The 13,267-nt window shown below is 42.4% G+C and overlaps 22 non-coding genes across 22 annotated transcripts; all 22 read left to right on the top strand.

Moving 5' to 3' along the window:
* The first annotated feature begins 505 nt into the window (after positions 1 to 505).
* Positions 506 to 577, top strand: TRNAA-UGC (transfer RNA alanine (anticodon UGC)). Its single transcript has one exon. It is a non-coding gene; the product is annotated as a tRNA-Ala (tRNA).
* Positions 578 to 851: 274 nt separating this feature from the next.
* On the top strand, positions 852 to 923 carry TRNAA-UGC (transfer RNA alanine (anticodon UGC)). The gene has a single exon. It is a non-coding gene; the product is annotated as a tRNA-Ala (tRNA).
* A 274-nt stretch (positions 924 to 1,197) lies between these two features.
* TRNAA-UGC (transfer RNA alanine (anticodon UGC)) lies at positions 1,198 to 1,269 on the top strand. Its single transcript has one exon. It is a non-coding gene; the product is annotated as a tRNA-Ala (tRNA).
* A 274-nt stretch (positions 1,270 to 1,543) lies between these two features.
* On the top strand, positions 1,544 to 1,615 carry TRNAA-UGC (transfer RNA alanine (anticodon UGC)). Its single transcript has one exon. It is a non-coding gene; the product is annotated as a tRNA-Ala (tRNA).
* A 620-nt stretch (positions 1,616 to 2,235) lies between these two features.
* TRNAA-UGC (transfer RNA alanine (anticodon UGC)) lies at positions 2,236 to 2,307 on the top strand. The gene has a single exon. It is a non-coding gene; the product is annotated as a tRNA-Ala (tRNA).
* Positions 2,308 to 2,581: 274 nt separating this feature from the next.
* Positions 2,582 to 2,653, top strand: TRNAA-UGC (transfer RNA alanine (anticodon UGC)). Its single transcript has one exon. It is a non-coding gene; the product is annotated as a tRNA-Ala (tRNA).
* A 273-nt stretch (positions 2,654 to 2,926) lies between these two features.
* On the top strand, positions 2,927 to 2,998 carry TRNAA-GGC (transfer RNA alanine (anticodon GGC)). The gene has a single exon. It is a non-coding gene; the product is annotated as a tRNA-Ala (tRNA).
* Positions 2,999 to 4,676: 1,678 nt separating this feature from the next.
* On the top strand, positions 4,677 to 4,748 carry TRNAA-UGC (transfer RNA alanine (anticodon UGC)). The gene has a single exon. It is a non-coding gene; the product is annotated as a tRNA-Ala (tRNA).
* A 1,662-nt stretch (positions 4,749 to 6,410) lies between these two features.
* Positions 6,411 to 6,482, top strand: TRNAA-UGC (transfer RNA alanine (anticodon UGC)). The gene has a single exon. It is a non-coding gene; the product is annotated as a tRNA-Ala (tRNA).
* A 269-nt stretch (positions 6,483 to 6,751) lies between these two features.
* Positions 6,752 to 6,823, top strand: TRNAV-UAC (transfer RNA valine (anticodon UAC)). Its single transcript has one exon. It is a non-coding gene; the product is annotated as a tRNA-Val (tRNA).
* Positions 6,824 to 7,789: 966 nt separating this feature from the next.
* Positions 7,790 to 7,861, top strand: TRNAA-UGC (transfer RNA alanine (anticodon UGC)). Its single transcript has one exon. It is a non-coding gene; the product is annotated as a tRNA-Ala (tRNA).
* Positions 7,862 to 8,135: 274 nt separating this feature from the next.
* On the top strand, positions 8,136 to 8,207 carry TRNAA-UGC (transfer RNA alanine (anticodon UGC)). Its single transcript has one exon. It is a non-coding gene; the product is annotated as a tRNA-Ala (tRNA).
* Positions 8,208 to 8,481: 274 nt separating this feature from the next.
* On the top strand, positions 8,482 to 8,553 carry TRNAA-UGC (transfer RNA alanine (anticodon UGC)). Its single transcript has one exon. It is a non-coding gene; the product is annotated as a tRNA-Ala (tRNA).
* A 274-nt stretch (positions 8,554 to 8,827) lies between these two features.
* TRNAA-UGC (transfer RNA alanine (anticodon UGC)) lies at positions 8,828 to 8,899 on the top strand. The gene has a single exon. It is a non-coding gene; the product is annotated as a tRNA-Ala (tRNA).
* Positions 8,900 to 9,520: 621 nt separating this feature from the next.
* On the top strand, positions 9,521 to 9,592 carry TRNAA-UGC (transfer RNA alanine (anticodon UGC)). The gene has a single exon. It is a non-coding gene; the product is annotated as a tRNA-Ala (tRNA).
* Positions 9,593 to 9,867: 275 nt separating this feature from the next.
* On the top strand, positions 9,868 to 9,939 carry TRNAA-UGC (transfer RNA alanine (anticodon UGC)). Its single transcript has one exon. It is a non-coding gene; the product is annotated as a tRNA-Ala (tRNA).
* A 275-nt stretch (positions 9,940 to 10,214) lies between these two features.
* On the top strand, positions 10,215 to 10,286 carry TRNAA-UGC (transfer RNA alanine (anticodon UGC)). The gene has a single exon. It is a non-coding gene; the product is annotated as a tRNA-Ala (tRNA).
* Positions 10,287 to 10,561: 275 nt separating this feature from the next.
* TRNAA-UGC (transfer RNA alanine (anticodon UGC)) lies at positions 10,562 to 10,633 on the top strand. Its single transcript has one exon. It is a non-coding gene; the product is annotated as a tRNA-Ala (tRNA).
* A 275-nt stretch (positions 10,634 to 10,908) lies between these two features.
* Positions 10,909 to 10,980, top strand: TRNAA-UGC (transfer RNA alanine (anticodon UGC)). The gene has a single exon. It is a non-coding gene; the product is annotated as a tRNA-Ala (tRNA).
* A 275-nt stretch (positions 10,981 to 11,255) lies between these two features.
* Positions 11,256 to 11,327, top strand: TRNAA-UGC (transfer RNA alanine (anticodon UGC)). The gene has a single exon. It is a non-coding gene; the product is annotated as a tRNA-Ala (tRNA).
* A 1,314-nt stretch (positions 11,328 to 12,641) lies between these two features.
* On the top strand, positions 12,642 to 12,713 carry TRNAA-UGC (transfer RNA alanine (anticodon UGC)). The gene has a single exon. It is a non-coding gene; the product is annotated as a tRNA-Ala (tRNA).
* Positions 12,714 to 12,988: 275 nt separating this feature from the next.
* TRNAA-UGC (transfer RNA alanine (anticodon UGC)) lies at positions 12,989 to 13,060 on the top strand. Its single transcript has one exon. It is a non-coding gene; the product is annotated as a tRNA-Ala (tRNA).
* The last annotated feature ends 207 nt before the right edge of the window (positions 13,061 to 13,267 follow it).

Genomic DNA, 13,267 nt, shown 5'->3' on the forward strand with positions numbered 1-13,267 from the left:
CTTTGACTATAGAAATATGCAGCTTTAATCAATGATGAAAAAACTGTATCAGGCAGCACTGAAGAGATGATTTTGTTTATTTCAACTAATTGATTATCTTATTGTTTTAACAAGCTGATGAGCACCAAGAAACTCATTAATGAGTGCTCCAGATGTGAAGGGGGTTTAGCTCAGTGGTAGAGCGCTCGCTTTGCATGTGAGAAGTCCCGGGTTCACACACCGGCACCTCCAAAGCGCTCTCGACTTTAGCGGTATCTTTTTTTATTGCCTGTTGTAATACTACCGCACCACGAGTTACCGGTGCGCATATCATGAAATACATTTCATCGAACAGCGCTGCCATTTTCTTTGACTATAAAAATATGCAGCTTTAATCAATGATGAAAAAACTGTATCAGGCAGCACTGACGAGATGATTTTGTTTATTTCAACTAATTGATTATCTTATTGTTTTAACAAGCTGTTGAGCACCAAGAAACTCGTTAATGAGTGCTCCAGATGCAAAGGGGGTGTAGCTCAGTGGTAGAGCGCTCGCTTTGCATGTGAGAAGTCCCGGGTTCGCACCCCGGCACCTACAAATTGCTCTCGACTTTAGTGGTATCTCTTTTTATTGCCTGTTGTAATACTACGGCACCAAGAGTTACCGGTGCGCATATCATAAAATACATTTCATCGAACAGCGCTGCCATTTTCTTTGACTATAGAGATAAGCGGCTTTCCTCAATGATGAAAAAACTGTATCAGGCAGAAATGACGAGATGATTTTGTTTATTGCAACTAACTGATTATCTTATTGTTTGAACAAGCTGATGAGCGCCAAGAAACTCGTTAATGAGTGCTCCAGATGTAACGGGGGTGTAGCTCAGTGGTAGAGCGCTCGCTTTGCATGTGAGAAGTCTCGGGTTCAATCCTCGGCACCTCCAAAGCGCTCTCGACTTTAGCGGTATCTTTTTTTATTGCCTGTTGTAATACTACGGCACCACGAGTTACCGGTGCGCATATCATGAAATACATTTCATCGAACAGCGCTGCCATTTTCTTTGACTATAGAAATATGCAGCTTTCCTCAATGATGAAAAAACTGTATCAGGCAGCAATGACGAGATGATTTTGTTTATTTCAACTATTGAATTATTTTATTGTTAGAACAAGCTGATGAGCACCAAGAAACTCGTTAATGAGTGCTCCAGATGTCACGGGGGTGTAGCTCAGTGGTAGAGCGCTCGCTTTGCATGTGAGGAGTCCCGGGTTCACACCCCGGCACCTCCAAAGCGCTCTCGACTTTAGCGGTATCTTTTTTTATTGCCTGTTGTAATACTACCGCACCACGAGTTACCGGTCCGCATATCATGAAATACATTTCATCGAACAGCGCTGCCATTTTCTTTGACTATAGAAATATGCAGCTTTAATCAATGATGAAAAAACTGTATCAGGCAGAACTGACGAGATGATTTTGTTTATTTCAACTAATTGATTATCTTATTGTTTTAACAAGCTGTTGAGCACCAAGAAACTCGTTAATGAGTGCTCCAGATGTAACGGGGGTGTAGCTCAGTGGTAGAGCGCTCGCTTTGCATGTGAGAAGTCCCGGGTTCGCACCCCGGCACCTCCAAATCGCTCTCGACTTTAGTGGTATCTCTTTTTATTGCCTGTTGTAATACTACGGCACCACGAGTTACCGCTGCGCATATCATGAAATACATTTCATCGAACAGCGCTGCCATTTTCTTTGACTATAGAAATATGCAGCTTTTCTCAATGGTGAAAAAACTGTATCATGCAGCAATGACGAGATGATTTTGTTTATTTCAACTATTGAATTATTTTATTTTTAGAACAAGCTGATGAGCACCAAGAAACTCGTTATTGAGTGCTCCAGATGTAACGGGGGTGTAGCTCAGTGGTAGAGCGCTCGCTTTGCATGTGAGAAGTCCCGGGTTATATCTCCGGCACCTCCAAAGCGCTCTCGACTTTAGCGGTGAGTTTTTTTATTGCCTGTTGTAATACTACGGCACCACGAGTTACCGGTGCGCATATCATGAAATACAATTCATCGAACAGCGCTGCCATTTTCTTTGACTATAGAAATATGCAGCTTTCCTCAATGATGAAAAAACTGTATCAGGCAGCAATGACGAGATGATTTTGTTTATTTCAAATATTGAATTATTTTATTGTTAGAACAAGCTGATGAGCACCGAGAAACTCGTTAATGAGTATTCCAGATGTAACGGGGGTGTAGCTCAGTGGTAGAGCGCTCGCTTTGCATGTGAGAAGTCTTGGGTTCAATCCCCGGCACCTCCAAAGCGCTCTCGACTTAAGCATTATCTTTTTTTATTGCCTGTTGTAATACTACAGCACCGCGACTTACCCGTGCGCATATCATGAAATACATTTCATTGAACAGCGCTGCCATTTTCTTTTACTATAAAAATATGCAGCTTTCCTCAATGATGAAAAAACTGTATCAGGCAGCAATGACGAGATGATTTTGTTTATTTCAACTATTGAATTATTTTATTGTTATAACAAGCTGATGAGCACCAAGAAACTCGTTAATGAGAGTTCCAGATGTAACGGGGGTGTAGCTCAGTGGTAGAGCGCTCGCTTTGCATGTGAAAAGTCTCGGGTTCAATCCCCGGCACCTCCAAAGCGCTCTCGACTTTAGCGGTCTTTTTTTATTGCCTGTTGTAATACTACAGCACCGCGACTTACCCGTGCGCATATCATGAAATACATTTCATCGAACTGCACTGCCATTTTCTTTGACTATAGAGATAAGCGGCTTTCCTCAATGATGAAAAAAACTGTATGAGGCAGCAATGACGAGACGATTTTGTTTATTTCAACTGATTGATTATTTTATTGTTTGAACAAGCTGATGAGCACCAAGAAACTCGTTAATCAGTGCTAAAGATGTAACGGGGGTGTAGCTCAGTGGTAGAGCGCTCGCTTGGCATGTGAGAAGTCCCGGGTTCAATCCTTGGCACCTCCAAAGCGCTCTCGACTTTAGCGGTATCTTTTTTTATTGCCTGTTGTAATACTACGACACCACGAGTTACCGGTGCGCATATCATGAAATACATTTAATCGAACAGCGCTGCCATTTTCTTTGACTATAGAAATGTGCAGCTTTCCTCAATGATGAAAAAACTGTATCAGGCAGCAATGACGAGATGATTTTGTTTATTTCAACTATTGAATTATTTTATTGTTAGAACAAGCGGACAAGCACCAAGGAACTCGATAATGAGTGCTCCAGACGTAACGGGGGTGTAGCTAGGTGGTAGAGCGCTCGCTTTGCATGGGAGAAGTCTCGGGTTCAATTCCCGGCACCTCGAAAGCGCTCTCGACTTCAGCGGTATCTTTTTTTATTGCCTGTTGTAATACTACGGCACCACGAGTTACCGGTGCGCATATCATGAAATACATTTCATATCATGAAATACATTTCATTGAACAGCGCTGCCATCTTCTTTGACTATAGAGATAAGCGGCTTTCCTCAATGATGGAAAAAACTGTATCAGGCAGCAATGACGAGACAATTTTGTTTATTTCAACTAATTGATTATTTTATTGTTTGAACAAGCTGATGAGCACCAAGAAACTAGTTAATGAGTGCTCCAGATGTAAGGGGGTTGTAGCTCAGTGGTAGAGCGCTCGCTTTGCATGTGAGTAGTCCCGGGTTCAGACCCCGGAGCCTCGAAAGCGCTCTCGACTTTAGCGGTATCTTTTTTTATTGCCCGTTGTAATACTACGGCACCACGAGTTACCGGTGCGCATATCATGAAATACATTTCATCGAACAGCGCTGCCATTTTTTTTGACTATAGAAATATGCAGCTTACCTCAATGATGAAGAAACTGTATCAGGCAGCAATGAAGAGACGATTTTGTTTATTTCAACTAATTGATTATTTTATTGTTTGAACAAGCTGATGAGCACCAAGAAACTCGTTAATGAGTGTTCCAGATGTAACGGGGGTGTAGCTCAGTGGTAGAGCGCTCGCTTTGAATGTGAGAAGTCCCGGGTTATATACCCAGCACCTCCAAAGCGCTCTCGACTTTAGCGGTATCTTTTTTTATTGCCTGTTGTAATACTACCGCACCACGAGTTACCGGTGCGCATATCATGAAATACATTTCATCGAACAGCGCTGCCATTTTCATTGACGATAGAAATATGCAGCTTTAATCAATGATGAAAAAACTGTATCAGGCAGCACTGACGAGATGATTTTGTTTATTTCAACTGATTGATTATCTTATTATTTTAACAAGCTGATGAGCACCAAGAAACTCGTTAATGAGTGCTCCAGATGTAACGGGGGTGTAGCACAGTGGTAGAGCGCTCGCTTTGCTTGTGAGAAGTCCCGGGTTCACACCCCAGCACCTCCAAATCGCTCTTGACTTTAGTGGTATCTTTTTTTATTGCCTGTTGTAATACTACGGCACCACGAGTTACCGGTGCGCATATCATGAAATACATTTTATCGAACAGCGCTGCCATTTTCTTTGACTATAGAGATAAGCGGCTTTCCTCAATGATGAAAAAACTGTATCAGGCAGCACTGACGAGATGATTTTGTTTATTTCAACTAATTGATTATTTTATTGTTTGAACCAGCTGATGAGCACCAAGAAACTTGTTAATGAGTGCTCCAGATGTAAGGGGGGTGTAGCTCAGTGGTAGAGCGGTCGCTTTGCATGTGAGAAGTCCCGGGTTCAGACCCCGGCACCTCCAAAGCACTCTCGACTTTAGCGGTATCTTTTTTATTGCCTGTTGTAATATTACAGCACCGCGACTTACCCGTGCGCATATCATGAAATACATTTCATTGAACAGCGCTGCCATTTTCTTTGACTATAGAAATATGCAGCTTTCCTCAATGATGAAAAAAACTGTATTAGGCAGCAATGACGAGATGATTTTGTTTATTTCAACTATTGAATTATTTTATTGTTAGAACAAGCTGATGAGCACCAAGGAACTCGTTAACGAGTGCTCCAGACGTAACGGGGGTGTAGCTCAGTGGTAGAGCGCTCGATTTGCATGTGAGTAGTCCCGGGTTCAGACCCCGGCACCTCGAAAGTGCTCTCGACTTTAGCGGTATCTTTTTTTATTGCCTGTTGTAATACTACGGCACCACGAGTTACCGGTGCGCATACCATGAAATACATTTCATCGAACAGCGCTGCCTTTTTCTTTGATTATAGAGATAAGCGGCTTTCCTCAATGATGAAAAAAACTGTATCATGCAGCAATGACGAGACGATTTTGTTTATTTCAACTATTGAATTATTTTATTGTTAGAACTAGCTGATGAGCACCAAGAAACTCGTTAATGAGTGCTCCAGATGTAACGGGGGTGTAGCTCAGTGGTAGAGCGGTCGCTTTGCATGTGAGAAGTCTCGGGTTCAATCCCCGGCACCTCGAAAGTGCTCTTGACTTTAGTGGTATCTTTTTTTATTGCCTGTTGTAATACTACGGCACCACGAGTTACCGGTGCGCATATCATGAAATACATTTCATCGAACAGCGCTGCCTTTTTCTTTGATTATAGAGATAAGCGGCTTTCCTCAATGATGAAAAAAACTGTATCATGCAGCAATGACGAGACGATTTTGTTTATTTCAACTATTGAATTATTTTATTGTTAGAACAAGCTGATGAGCACCAAGAAACTCGTTAATGAGTGCTCCAGACGTAACAAGTGTGTAGCTCAGTGGTAGAGCGCTCGATTTGCATGTGAGTAGTCCCGGGTTCAGACCCCGGCACCTCGAAAGTGCTCTTGACTTTAGTGGTATCTTTTTTTATTGCCTGTTGTAATACTACGGCACCACGAGTTACCGGTGCGCATATCATGAAATACATTTCATCGAACAGCGCTGCCTTTTTCTTTGATTATAGAGATAAGCGGCTTTCCTCAATGATGAAAAAAACTGTATTAGGCAGCAATGACGAGATGATTTTGTTTATTTCAACTATTGAATTATTTTATTGTTAGAACAAGCTGATGAGCACTAAGAAACTCGTTAATGAGTGCTCCAGATGTAACGGGGGTGTAGCTCAGTGGTAGAGCGGTCGCTTTGCATGTGAGAAGTCCCGGGTTCAGACCCCGGCACCTCGAAAGTGCTCTCGACTTTAGCGGTATCTTTTTTTATTGCCTGTTGTAATACTACGGCACCACGAGTTACCGGTGCGCATATCATGAAATACATTTCATCGAACAGCGCTGCCTTTTTCTTTGATTATAGAGATAAGCGGCTTTCCTCAATGATGAAAAAAACTGTATCATGCAGCAATGACGAGACGATTTTGTTTATTTCAACTATTGAATTATTTTATTGTTAGAACAAGCTGATGAGCACCAAGAAACTCGTTAATGAGTGCTCCAGAAGTAAAGGGGGCGTAGCTCAGTGGTAGAGCGCTCGCTTTGCATGAGAGAAGTCTCGGGTTCAATCCCCGGCGCCTCCAAAGCGCTCTCGACTTTAGCGGTTTCTTTTTTATTGCCTGTTGTAATACTACGGCACCACGAGTTACCGGTGCGCATATCATGAAATACATTTCATCGAACAGCGCTGCCATTTTCTTTGACTATAGAGATAAGCGGCTTTCTTCAATAATGAAAAAACTGTATCAGGCAGCAATAACGAGACGATTTTGTTTATTTCAACTGATTATTTTATTGTTTGAACAAGCTGATGAGCACCAAGAAACTCGTTAATCAGTGCTACAGATGTAACGGAGGCGTAGCTCAGTGGTAGAGCGCTCGCTTTACATGTGAGAAGTCCCGGGTTCAATCCCCGGCACCTCCAAAGCGCTCTCGACTTTAGCGATATCTTTTTTTATGGCCTGTTGCAATACTACGGCACCTTGAGTTACCGGTGCGTATATCATGAAATACATTTCTTCGAACAGCGCTGCCATTTTGTTTGACTATAGATATATGCAGCTTTCCTCAATGATGAAAAAACTGTATCAGGCAGCAATGACGAGACGATTTTGTTTATTTCAACCAATTGATTATTTTATTGTTTGAACAAGCTGATGAGCACCAAGAAACTCGTTAATGAGTGTTCCAGATGTAACGGGGGTGTAGCTCAGTGGTAGAGCGCTCGCTTTGCATGTGAGAAGTACCGGGTTATATTCCCGGCACCTCGAAAGCGCTCTCGACTTTAGCGGTAACTTTTTTTATTGCCTGTTGTAATACAACGGCACCACGAGTTACCGGTGCGCATATCGTGAAATACATTTCATCGAACAGCGCTGCCATTTTCTTTGACTATAGAAATATGCAGCTTTCCTCAATGATGAAAAAACTGTATCAGGCAGCAATGACGAGATGATTTTGTTTGTTTCAACTATTGAATTATTTTATTGTTAGAACAAGCTGATGAGCACCAAGAAACTCGTTAATGAGTGCTCCCGATATAACGGGGGTGTAGCTCAGTGGTAGAGCGCTCGCTTTGCATGTGAGAAGTCCCGGGTTATATCCCCGGCACGTCGAAAGCGCTCTCGACTTTAGCGGTATCTTTTTTTATTGCCTGTTGTAATACTACGGCACAACGAGTTACCGGTGCGCATATCATGAAATGCATTTCATCGAACAGCGCTGCCATTTTCTTTGACTATAGAAATATGCAGCTTTCCTCAATGATGAAAAAACTGTATCAGGCAGCAATGACGAGATGATTTTGTTTGTTTCAACTATTGAATTATTTTATTGTTAGAACAAGCTGATGAGCACCAAGAAACTCGTTAATGAGTGCTCCCGATATAACGGGGGTGTAGCTCAGTGGTAGAGCGCTCGCTTTGCATGTGAGAAGTCTCGGGTTCAATCCCCGGCACCTCCAAAGCGCTCTCAACTTTAGCGGTATCTTTTTTATTGCCTGTTGTAATACTACAGCACCACGAGTCACCGGTGCGCATATCATGAAGTACATTTCATCGAACAGCGCTGCCATTTTCTTTGACTATGGAGATAAGCGGCTTTTCTCAGTGATGAAAAAAACTGTATCAGGCAGCAATGACGAGATGATTTTGTTTATTTCAACTATTGAATTATTTTATTGGTAGAACAAGCTGATGAGCACCAAGGAACTCGTTAATGAGTGCTCCAGAAGTAAAGGGGGTGTAGCTCAGTGGTAGAGCGCTCGCTTTGCATGAGAGAAGTCTCGGGTTCAATCCCCGGCACCCCCAAAGCGCTCTCGACTTTAGCGGTATCTTTTTTAATGCCTGTTGTAATACTACGGCACCACGAGTTACCGGTGCGCATATCATGAAATACACTTCATCGAACAGCTCTGCCATTTTCTTTGACTATAGAGATAAGCGGCTTTCTTCAATAATGAAAAAAACTGTATCAGGCAGCAATGACGAGACGATTTTGTTTGTTTCAACTATTGAATTATTTTATTGTTAGAACAAGCTGATGAGCACCAAGAAACTCGTTAATGAGTGCTCCCGATATAACGGGGGTGTAGCTCAGTGGTAGAGCGCTCGCTTTGCATGTGAGAAGTCTCGGGTTCAATCCCCGGCACCTCCAAAGCGCTCTCAACTTTAGCGATATCTTTTTTTATTGCCTGTTGTAATACTACGGCACCTTGAGTTACCGGTGCGTATATCATGAAATACAATTCATCGGACAGCGCTGCCAATTTGTTTGACTATAGATATATGCAGCTTTCCTCAATGATGAAAAAACTGTATCAGGCAGCAATGACGAGATGATTTTGTTTGTTTCAAACATTGAATTATTTTATTGTTAGAACAAGCTGATGAGCACCAAGAAACTCGTTAATGAGTGCTCCCGATGTAATGGGGGTGTAGCTCAGCGGTAGAGCACTCGCTTTGCATGTGAGAAGTCTCGGGTTCAATCCCCGGCACCTCCAAAGCGCTCTCGACTTTAGCGGTATCTTCTTTTATTGCCTGTTGTAATACTACGGCACCACGAGTTACCGGTGCGCATATCATGAAATACATTTCATCGAACAGCGCTGCCATGTTCTTTGACAATAGAAATATGCAGCTTACCTCAATGATGAAGAAACTGTATCAGGCAGCAATGACGAGACGATTTTGTTTATTTCAACTAATTGATTATTTTATTGTTTGAACAAGCTGATGAGCACCAAGAAACTCGTTAATGAGTGTTCCAGATGTAACGGGGGTGTAGCTCAGTAATAGAGCGCTCGCTTTGCATGTGAGAAATCCCGGGTTATATCACCGGCACCTCGAAAGCGCTCTCGACTTTAGCGGTAACTTTTTTTATTGCCTGTTGTAATACAACGGCACCACGAGTCACCGGTGCGCATATCATGAAGTACATTTCATCGAACAGCGCTGCCATTTTCTTTGACTATGGAAATAAGCGGCTTTTCTCAGTGATGAAAAAAACTGTATCAGGCAGCAATGACAAGATGATTTTGTTTATTAAAACTATTGAATTATTTTATTGTTAGAACAAGCTGATGAGCACCAAGAAACTTGTTAATGAGTGCTCCAGTTGTAACGGTGGTGTAGCTCAGTGGTAGAGCGCTCGCTTTGCATGCGAGTAGTCCCGGGTTCAGACCCCGGCACCTCCAAAGCGCTCTCGACTTTAGCGGTATCTTTTTTATTGCCTGTTGTAATACTACGGCACCACGAGTTACCGGTGCGCATATCATGAAATACATTTCATCGAACAGCGCTGCCTTTTACTTTGACTATAGAAATATGCAGCTTTCCTCAATGATGAAAAAACTGTATCAGGCAGCAATGACGAGATGATTTTGTGTACTTTTCAACTACTGAATTATTTTATTGTTAGAACAAGCTGATGAGCACCAAGAAACTTGTTAATGAGTTCTCCCGATGTAACGGGGGTGTAGCTCAGTGGTAGAGCGCTCGCTTTGCATGTGAGAAGTCCCGGGTTATATCCCCGGCACCTCCAAAGCGCTCTCGACTTTAGCGGTATCTTTTTTATTGCCTGTTGTAATACTACGGCACCACGAGTTAGCGGTGCGCATATCATGAAATACATTTCATCGAATAGCGCTGCCATTTTCTTTGACTATAGAAATATGCAGCTTTCCTCAATGATGAAAAAACTGTATAAGGCAGCAATGACGAGATGATTTTGTGTACTTTTCAACTACTGAATTATTTTATTGTTAGAACAAGCTGATGAGCACCAAGAAACTTGTTAATGAGTGTTCCAGATGTAACGGGGGTGTAGCTCAGTGGTAGAGCACTCGCTTTGCATGCGAGTAGTCCCGGGTTCAGACCCCGGCACCTCCAAAGCGCTCTCGACTTTAGCGGTATCTTTTTTATTGCCTGTTGTAATACTACGGCACCACGAGTTACCGGTGCGCATATCATGAAATACATTTCATCGAACAGCGCTGCCTTTTACTTTGACTATAGAAATATGCAGCTTTCCTCAATGATGAAAAAACTGTATCAGGCAGCAATGACGAGATGATTTTGTGTACTTTTCAACTACTGAATTATTTTATTGTTAGAACAAGCTGATGAGCACCAAGAAACTTGTTAATGAGTTCTCCCGATGTAACGGGGGTGTAGCTCAGTGGTAGAGCGCTCGCTTTGCATGTGAGAAGTCCCGGGTTATATCCCCGGCACCTCCAAAGCGCTCTCGACTTTAGCGGTATCTTTTTTATTGCCTGTTGTAATACTACGGCACCACGAGTTAGCGGTGCGCATATCATGAAATACATTTCATCGAATTGCGCTGCCATTTTCTTTGACTATAGAAATATGCAGCTTTCCTCAATGATGAAAAAACTGTATAAGGCAGCAATGACGAGATGATTTTGTGTACTTTTCAACTACTGAATTATTTTATTGTTAGAACAAGCTGATGAGCACCAAGAAACTTGTTAATGAGTGTTCCAGATGTAACGGGGGTGTAGCTCAGTGGTAGAGCACTCGCTTTGCATGCGAGTAGTCCCGGGTTCAGACCCCGGCACCTCCAAAGCGCTCTCGACTTTAGCGGTATCTTTTTTATTGCCTGTTGTAATACTACGGCACCACGAGTTACCGGTGCGCATATCATAAAATACATTTCATCGAACAGCGCTGCCATTTACTTTGACTATAGAAATATGCAGCTTTCCTCAATGATGAAAAAACTGTATCAGGCAGCAATGACGAGATGATTTTGTGTACTTTTCAACTACTGAATTATTTTATTGTTAGAACAAGCTGATGAGCACCAAGAAACTTGTTAATGAGTGTTCCAGATGTAACGGGGGTGTAGCTCAGTGGTAGAGCGCTCGCTTTGCATGTGAGAAGTCTCGGGTTCAATCCCCGGCACCTCCAAAGCGCTCTCGACTTTAGCGGTATCTTTTTTATTGCCTGTTGTAATACTACGGCACCACGAGTTACCGGTGCGCATATCATGAAATACATTTCATCGAACAGCGCTGCCTTTTTCTTTGATTATAGAGATAAGCGGCTTTCCTCAATGATGAAAAAAACTGTATCATGCAGCAATGACGAGACGATTTTGTTTATTTCAACTATTGAATTATTTTATTGTTAGAACAAGCTGATGAGCACCAAGAAACTCGTTAATGAGTGCTCCAGACGTAACAAGTGTGTAGCTCAGTGGTAGAGCGCTCGATTTGCATGTGAGTAGTCCCGGGTTCAGACCCCGGCACCTCGAAAGTGCTCTTGACTTTAGTGGTATCTTTTTTTATTGCCTGTTGTAATACTACGGCACCACGAGTTACCGGTGCGCATATCATGAAATACATTTCATCGAACAGCGCTGCCTTTTTCTTTGATTATAGAGATAAGCGGCTTTCCTCAATGATGAAAAAAACTGTATTAGGCAGCAATGACGAGATGATTTTGTTTATTTCAACTATTGAATTATTTTATTGTTAGAACAAGCTGATGAGCACTAAGAAACTCGTTAATGAGTGCTCCAGATGTAACGGGGGTGTAGCTCAGTGGTAGAGCGCTCGCTTTGCATGTGAGAAGTACCGGGTTATATTCCCGGCACCTCGAAAGCGCTCTCGACTTTAGCGGTAACTTTTTTTATTGCCTGTTGTAATACAACGGCACCACGAGTTACCGGTGCGCATATCGTGAAATACATTTCATCGAACAGCGCTGCCATTTTCTTTGACTATAGAAATATGCAGCTTTCCTCAATGATGAAAAAACTGTATCAGGCAGCAATGACGAGATGATTTTGTTTGTTTCAACTATTGAATTATTTTATTGTTAGAACAAGCTGATGAGCACCAAGAAACTCGTTAATGAGTGCTCCCGATATAACGGGGGTGTAGCTCAGTGGTAGAGCGCTCGCTTTGCATGTGAGAAGTCCCGGGTTATATCCCCGGCACGTCGAAAGCGCTCTCGACTTTAGCGGTATCTTTTTTATTGCCTGTTGTAATACTACGGCACCACGAGTTACCGGTGCGCATATCATGAAATACATTTCATCGAACAGCGCTGCCTTTTACTTTGACTATAGAAATATGCAGCTTTCCTCAATGATGAAAAAACTGTATCAGGCAGCAATGACGAGATGATTTTGTGTACTTTTCAACTACTGAATTATTTTATTGTTAGAACAAGCTGATGAGCACCAAGAAACTTGTTAATGAGTTCTCCCGATGTAACGGGGGTGTAGCTCAGTGGTAGAGCGCTCGCTTTGCATGTGAGAAGTCCCGGGTTATATCCCCGGCACCTCCAAAGCGCTCTCGACTTTAGCGGTATCTTTTTTATTGCCTGTTGTAATACTACGGCACCACGAGTTAGCGGTGCGCATATCATGAAATACATTTCATCGAATAGCGCTGCCATTTTCTTTGACTATAGAAATATGCAGCTTTCCTCAATGATGAAAAAACTGTATAAGGCAGCAATGACGAGATGATTTTGTGTACTTTTCAACTACTGAATTATTTTATTGTTAGAACAAGCTGATGAGCACCAAGAAACTTGTTAATGAGTGTTCCAGATGTAACGGGGGTGTAGCTCAGTGGTAGAGCACTCGCTTTGCATGCGAGTAGTCCCGGGTTCAGACCCCGGCACCTCCAAAGCGCTCTCGACTTTAGCGGTATCTTTTTTATTGCCTGTTGTAATACTACGGCACCACGAGTTACCGGTGCGCATATCATGAAATACATTTCATCGAACAGCGCTGCCTTTTACTTTGACTATAGAAATATGCAGCTTTCCTCAATGATGAAAAAACTGTATCAGGCAGCAATGACGAGATGATTTTGTGTACTTTTCAACTACTG

Source organism: Rhipicephalus microplus, chromosome 3 (genome assembly GCF_043290135.1).
Source record: "Rhipicephalus microplus isolate Deutch F79 chromosome 3, USDA_Rmic, whole genome shotgun sequence".
NCBI classification, from domain to species: Eukaryota; Metazoa; Arthropoda; class Arachnida; order Ixodida; family Ixodidae; genus Rhipicephalus; species Rhipicephalus microplus.